The sequence below is a fragment of the Mercenaria mercenaria genome, chromosome 8 (genome assembly GCF_021730395.1).
Source record: "Mercenaria mercenaria strain notata chromosome 8, MADL_Memer_1, whole genome shotgun sequence".
In the NCBI taxonomy this organism is placed as follows: Eukaryota; Metazoa; Mollusca; class Bivalvia; order Venerida; family Veneridae; genus Mercenaria; species Mercenaria mercenaria.
In genome coordinates, this window is record NC_069368.1 from 66241821 (window position 1) to 66250378 (window position 8558).

The 8558-nt window shown below is 32.4% G+C and overlaps 1 long non-coding RNA gene across 1 annotated transcript; it reads right to left on the minus strand.

The window, feature by feature from the left end:
• Positions 1-989: 989 nt before the first annotated feature.
• Positions 990-4209, minus strand: LOC123565653 (uncharacterized). Its single transcript, XR_006689163.2, has 2 exons — positions 3462-4209; positions 990-2932 (listed from the first exon to the last, which is right to left on the minus strand). It is a non-coding gene; the product is annotated as an uncharacterized LOC123565653 (long non-coding RNA).
• Positions 4210-8558: the final 4349 nt, after the last annotated feature.

Sequence of the window (8558 nt, forward strand, 5' to 3'; positions counted from 1 at the left end):
TGACGATCCTGGATAAATGTTAATCATCATTCCTTTGTGTAAATGAAGTTTAATGTTTTTCTTGAAAAGTGATTTATTTGTCCCCTCATATGTTATATTTTCCTGTCCATTTAGTTGACACAAATCATCAGGTCTGCTCCACCAATCAAAATAAATAAAATCATATCTACCATACTTATTAAAGAAAAGGTGGGCGATAATGTTGACTTCAATTATTTAATCCCCATCTTGTTGGACTAGAAATACACTCTCTTCCACACTTTTTTATTCGATATATTTACAATTTGTTTTAATAAAACATTTATAGTCTGTAATCTTATTAGCTCGTATTCAAAGTAATGCAAAAAATTGTGTTTAATAAATCTGTGTTGTAATTGTTCGTCCCCAGTATCATATCTTCTTCCAGGATGATTCTTTACAGCAAGTTTCCTGTTAATGTAGTATTCGAAAAGAAACACTTCACGTCTTACTGTTTCTAGTTCTTCTTCTATTACTTTATAATTTCTATTCAGTTTAAGAATTACTTCAGACAAATCATTAACCCGTTTTGTTGTAACTTTTTTGGTGCTTTTATTTTCATTGTATATACTGTCTATTCTTTTTTCAAAAACAACGTCTTGTTTAACATATGCATCTAGCTGATCATTAATTATGCTAATTGCTTTAACATTAGTAGTAATTTAGGCATTGAACCTAATTTAAAAAACATTTAAGAAATGTAATAAAAATGTATTTATTGTTATATATGATCTAATTGCATGATATAACAACTTTTGTTTTCAATGTTCTGTCATCAGTAATGGAATAAAGTTCAACAAATCATCAACAACAAACAGTCCTATTTGTTTAAAGAGAAGATATCTGTGTAAATAGATATTAATTACTTAAGACGGTACTAGTTATCTCCCTTATCAATTTGCATATAGATTGTCAGAATTGACCCCAACTTGACCTTTGGTCTGTTTCATGTAGTAAACAGAAAACACTGATGTTCTTAAATATTTATTCAATTCTGTCTATATGATATATAGTCATTCATACAATGTTTTATGAAAATAGTGCAAGGATGTATAATTATGAAAGTAATAAATATGTGGTATAGCACTTTGTTGACGGTACAAAAAAAGAAACATACACTGGTTTGACATGAGCTATCTGTATACACAGTTTTGTTTACACGATGGACATTTTCATGAGATAAAAAAAATAACTCAAATTCATAAAAACGTACATAGAGCAATATAAACAGAAACAGTCACCATATATATCTCACTACTTTTACAAAAGTCTGTGTGTTAAGTTCACCAAAAATAAACCAGCCAATTTCTAGGAAATGGCAATTTCATAGAAACAGTGAAAATCAAATACTGTACAAGAAGTCAAATATTGCCTTATAATACTACCTCTTAATGTTGAATAATGACAATTCAAATCCAAAATGAAAATGTTCTATTAAGGCTGCAACAGACCAGTAGCCTGAAATGTGATAAAAATCTGAAACAAAAATATACGAATATTTTGACTAGTACAGTGGTGACATCACTGTAGTGTTGCTTATTTAAAGTAATCATGCCACTTTTAAAGTTGATAGGGATCTTAAAGAAATTAACCTGCAAGATTCCGTAAAGACATATCAATAATACAGTCCAGACAAACAAATCCGGACGGACGCATGCTTACCATATGGACAACTTTGTCTTCACTTCTGCAAACTAGCACAGCAAACAGTAATGACATTATAAAATACTGAAAAAATAAACATGACAAGTAAAAAAGGGCTTACATTTCATAGTCATAGAACTTTCTGCTCACGATGTTTAATAAGGTAACAAGTTACACAAAATATTGCTATGGTAAGAATTGTGCAATAATTTTGCAAAACAGCCAAACCAGTGCATTTAATGTCAAATTATTACAGTGAACAAGTGTTAGAAGTTTAAAAACATATTTTATTAGCATACTGGAAGATGTTTTAGGTGTTTTGTGATAAAACATGTCTCCCACCAACGTATACCTTTACATATACTGGCTACTTTGTGCAGCGAAAGGGAATGTGTCGGTGATATGCAAATCTAGGCTTAGTACTTCTCACTCTTGTGAAGTTTCATCAAAATCTGTCAAGACTTTTCTATTTCCAGCTCTGGCTGCCATTTTGTGCAGCGAAACGGAACGTGACAGAAATATGCACAACACTAGGCTTGGTACTGATCACTCATATGAAATTTCGTCGAAATATGGCCAGCATTTGTCCTGTGAAAGCCGTACAGGCATTATCCGGACAGACGGCAAAGGCAAAATTAATACGTCTGTCTCTCTCCCACTGTTGGATGAGATAAAATTCTGAGCAAAAAGCTAAGTCATTAGGAGGAGTTATTGACCATAATAAGTACGATTAACAAATATTTTAGGATCGAAGAAAATCCATTGAGTAGTTGAAAAAAAATGCATTGGTATTGTATTTCAATATAAAATTTGCCATACTAAACTGATATTGCAATTACAATGACCACTCACCTCTTAAATTTATGAAGGAGAAGAAAAATTATGCCAACATAAAACTTACAACCTTAGATGCAAACCTTAGAAACGTTTTACATACAAATAATTAATCATTTTAATAATACCGAACTTCATGATCTTAACTTTGATTTGTGAACGTACAGTGATACTGTACTATAAACACTACTGGTACAATACAAGACAAAAAATGTGGAATACACTGTATAGCAGCATGTAATAGTGTAATGTGTACATATTCTCAGGGTCTATGCACGGCTGATAAGGACTAGCTGCTTTAACTCTACATGTGTGCCCTAAAATAACAGAAAATATGTGGCTAAATGGAAGGCTCCTCCATATTGAAATATACAAGTTGCAGACACTGATCTTCAACCATAGCTGAAAGGTGACACTGAAGATTTCACTGGCATGCCTGAATAAGCAAATGCATAAATAGTTACTCTGTATTCGATATGTCTTTAGCTCTTTTATAGTCAAAATATGTATAATTCTGAATATAAAGTAGAATAAAAATAAAACTTTACCGGATTATTAAAACTTCCACATATCGTATGCGTAAGATTAATTTTAAAAAGAAATTACCTATACAGTACCTTGGCAGACCTATCGTCTCAGCGTGTAATTCGCCAACTGAGAACACTTCTAAGTATATATACTTTGTACTTAAACCGCATATGATTAACTTGCCGTCATACGTGAAAGACACTACTGACTTTAATAATAAAGTGAAAAATATGAAAATTAAAAGTAAAAACACATATTTGGTAACACTAGATGTATCATCTCTATTTACTAACATTCCACATAATGACGGAATTGCCGCCTGCAAGTATTTTCTACAACAGGACAACCATAACAGCAAATTGTCGACAGAAAAAAATTCCCATTTGCTGAAACTTGTACTCGAAAATAACTACTTTAAATTTGGCGACAATTATTACCTCTAAAGGATGGGCACGGCCATGTGTAGTTCTATGGCACCAACTTATGCTTCCCTGTTCATGGGCAAGTTTGAACATGACTTCTTCCAATCCCGGGACATCAAACCAACACTGTGGTTAAGGTTTCTTGATGATGTGTTTATGATATGGGACCATTCGCTTGACGAACTGCATTCATTCATCAATGAAATAAATAGCTTCCACCCGAATGTTAAGTTTACTCACACCATATCGAATAAATCCTTTTGCTTCTTGGATGTTCAAGTATCGAAAAGCGATTCGCTTCAGATTGAAACAGATATTTATGTGAAAGAAACAAGCAACCATCAATATCTCGACTACACATCATGTCATCCGAAAATGTGCAAGGACGGAATTCCTGTCAGGCCAAACGTTATAGGAGAATTATATCGGACGACAATTCATTTAATTCATCACTTAATGAATTACGTGACTTCTTTTAAGACAGAAATTTTCCTAAATCTGTGATAGATGCAGCTTTTGAAAAAGTATCACATATGACACAAAGTGACGCACTAAATTCCTCAACCAGAGACAAGAAAAATGTACTCCCATTCACAGTGGTATATAATCCGTCGTTACCAAATATTGGCCGTTCAATTAATAAATACTGGGATCTTTTAAAGTTATCAAATAACAAAGGTGTTAATTTTGTGCATAATACGTACAAACCTACTCTAGCGTATAATCGGCTTAAGAATTTGCAAGACTTTTTGATAAGCTCAGAGTTAACGACTAACTGTACGAACATTTGCGCATCTGAAAGTTGTAAAAGAAACCGTTGTTCACATTGCGCGCGTATTAATATTGGGACATCATTTACGAGTCACGTTACAAAGGAGACATTCAATTTACATCACAACATGAACTGTCAAACTAAAAACGTGGTGTACTTAATAACATGCAAAACGTGCAACATGCAGTATGTTGGACAAACCATGCAACCTGTTTCCAAACGTATGAACAGCCACAAATTTGAAATATGTAATTTCATTGACTCTGCATTCTCTTCCAATGTTGCTATACATTTCAGTGCAAAAAATCATTGTATGAATGACTTCTCCTTTATGCCGATTGATATTGTGAAAAATAATATTGACCGTCTCTGTAAAGAAACTTTCTGGATCCCTAAACTAAAAACAAAAAGTCCAGAAGGATTAAATTCAAAACTGCTATTTACAATAGATTAATTTCATGAACATTATGCATGTGCAGTTGTGCATTCACACATATACTTTGGGTACTATTCCGTTTTTTCCTATCACCGCTTTTTTAAATAATCTTACTATAGGACATTTTTGGTATTTTCATATCCAGGATAGTACTTTGTAGATATAATTATATGTATTTGCATTTTGATATTTTGATTAACGTTTTCCCGCCATTTGACGTTACGTTATCAGTTTTACGTCACGTCCGTTGTTTATATTTGTATGTGTATTATCCTGATGAAGGCGTTAGCCGAAACGTTGATGAGATAAAAAAAAATATACATAATGCGTGTTGTTGTTGAAAAACCTATCGCATAAGATTAATTATAGTATACACCAAGAGGCCAATCGTGACCGAAAGTCACTCACTTGTCCTTTACTATTTGACCTAGAATTTATGTATGACACACTGAAAGATGAATATATTGTTATAAAGAAAACATACAACAGTTGAAGTATCCCCATTTATACAAATTTGAGTATAGACCTTTGGGTCAGGTTTAATAAAGATTCGCCAAGCAATTACAGGGGAAAAAGTCATAAAAATATATCTCCAATTATATTTCTACATGAAAGCAATACCGGAACATTCAAGATCCTTTTTATAAAAGTAAGAAGGTTATGCTTGCCCTAGATTTTTCACAATGGTATAAATCTAACTCAGTGGTTACCAATGACAAAGCTGCAGAGATAACCTGCGGTATATATTTCAGGCCAATATTCAGACTTTACAAACGATAATTTTCTAATTTATTTCTCAAATGGCTTTCCTCTATTTGTTTCTTTTGTCACAAATTTCCTTTGACCTAGTGACATGCAGTGTGCACTCTGCATTTTAACAACTGACGTTAGTTTTATGAAAATCCTTCGAAGACGTTTAGAAGATATCAAGAGGATAGGACTGATGGATAGACATGTATGACTCTAATATAGCCTGCATATATTTTGTATTTTGGGATATAATGATGGCAGGCTATGTTTTATTCTATATCTGTCAAATTTCCTTTGGAAAGAGCACACTTTATACTTGACATCTCATATTTTATGTCTTACATTCACCTTCATAAGCTTATATTGTAAACAATCTAAGAATGGAATTGTGTTTACCATTCTAATTAATTTGAGGAGAAAAATGTTAGATATATGGAAAGTTACATTCGAAAGTATGTACTTGTTTTGTACTGTATCATTTCTTAGTGTAAGGGTAAAGTTTATATCATACTTTACCATTGGTCTCATGTGAAACGAACGTTACACAACCCTCTTGAAGTGATATATATATATACCCCTCGAATCAATAACTGAATTATATTATAACACTTTGAATATTGTAAACAATTACTGAAGGTATCAATATCTGTGTTTAATTAAAATCATACACATCAACACTGGCATTCCCATCATATGAATCCACAGACATTGTTCACTGAACTAAAGAAACAACTTGCTACAGATGGATTTTATACTATTATTACTGAATAAAAGATAATTTACATTAAATTAGAACTGTAATCCATTGAAAATATCAAGTGATAGATATCAAGAAAAGATTGCATTATTAAAATATTTTAACAAAATGGTTATCGCTATAGTTTGTTTTAAAACCTTGAAACATTGTTGAGTGGCTGACAATAGTAGATCTTTTACCTCTGTATCATTAGATGGGCTAAGATTTAAGAAGTCTGAACAGATATCTCTACCCAAATCAAAAGTTCTTGAAAATGGCATCAAATTATATTGAATGTAGAGTAAGTTAGAGTAAGTTTAACAAACGGGCAAAAGAAAAACTTGGCAAAAGCCTATAATAATAAAACACCATATACTTTTAGATTGAAATAGGAACAATTGCGTGGAAACTTTCCTTTAATTTTAACAAAAACACAGATTAATCAAATTGAAAAGTCTATTAGGAATAAGAAGGGATTAGAAATTACAATTTCAAAAATTAAATGGCTAGTCAAGGTCAAAATGGAGGATTTTTTGGTGCTCTGGCTGGTTTGTTAGGTCGAACAGTACTTCCGGTAGCTGCAAAAATAGCTCCAAAATATTAGCACCATTTGGTGTCGCCGCTTTGTCTGGGTTTGCCAGTATTGGTGTCAGTAAATTACCTGGAAATGGTATGATCTCAGAGGCTAATAATAAGAGAAACATGATATCGCCATATCTTCCACCTAATCAAAGAAAACAATTAAGAGGAAATGGTGTAATAAAACTTACTCAAAAACAAAAATTAGATGGCGGGTTCTTGGGTATGTTGGCTGCAAGTCTCGGTATAATTTTGATTACATCCCTGTTAAATGAAAGATGTATACAGATTGATTCTCAACGAAGACCTTACAGACGAATTCCAATTGTAAAAAAATGCAAAATTCATAAACAAACCAATTTCTACCTTTGAAATTAAACAATGGGTAAAACAATTGAAAATCAAAAGCTTTAGGGGCGTATTCAGTAGAAATAATTTACCAAAAGCATGTTTTTACAGTACACAAGGCACTGGGTCAAAGAATGAGTGTGGAATAATTATTTAGATGATTTTATCGGATCCGGAACACATTGGGTTTGTTAGGTAAATGAAATATATTTTGACCCATTCCTCCTCCAAAGGTAATAATAAAATATATATCTGGAGTAAAGTATAAACATACAATATCAAGACAAAACAATGTATTGTGTGGTTATTATGTTTATTTTTCATAAAAATGTTACAAGATGGTATAACAATATATGATCTATCGTACAGAATACTGAAAGTTAACAATGAAAAACAAAATGAAAAAAACAATCACTTCCTATTTCATATCGAAATTATATATACGTTTAAAACATTTAAAACCAATTATCTGGTCTCAAAATGAGTGTTTACAATGTAAACATTACTAAAAGTAAACATGTACTTCGTACACGATTTAGAAATAAAGCGTTTACACTGTAAAATTTACTAAGAATAAACATAAACATAGTACAGAGAATTTAAAATCTAAAAATTAGCGTTTACATTTTAAACGTTACTAAAAATAGGATTCTGAAGAAAAAAATGAAGAGAAGTGTAGCAATAATATTGTCTAAAACGGGCCTCGAACCCATGACCCTACGCTCATGGTATAAGTTTTCACCAACGGTTCTCCCTACTGAGCTATAACGGCAGTTATATTATATTTGTGTATTGTAAGATTTATAAATGGGATAGCGGTACATTGCTGGTATACTTTGCATACTGGATACACTGCATCATAATGTAATGTTTCATTTTAGCAGTCACGGGTAGAGCAAGAGCAAAGGTCCAGGATGAAGATCTTATGCGGCAAAATACTGATGAGATGGAGAGGGCAAAATTGACAGTGTGTTTTTTAAACACATGAGTAGGTGAGAAGTCTTTGAAAATAATTAAAAAAAGACGCTCCAGCTGATTTGTTTTACTATACATGTAGATATATCCAACTAGTTCTAAAGACTGTTTGTATCTGAGAAAATGTGCATTACACATGTTTTATCACAAATGATGGCCATATGGTCTTTTTTTTTAATTGGAAGTACAGTCGTGCCGTGTCTGGCAGAGCCTTTATTAGTCAAGAGGTTTTCATAACCCCAACATTGCAAGCACACATGTCCATCTCTGCCATGGTTTGAACTCAAATCCGCCAGCTTAGACGTCCGTCGCTGTAACTACTGAGCTATGGAGGCGGACAAACAAATACAAACAAGACCGAACACTTAAGTAATCGGACCATATAGGTCATTTAGAATAATACTTATAACCATAGTCAGTGTCAAGATTTTGATGTAAAAATTTAAAGTAAAGAATAACTCTTTGATTCTATCTGAATAAAAGTAGTTTTGTAGTTTCTAAACAGGTTATGGTGTT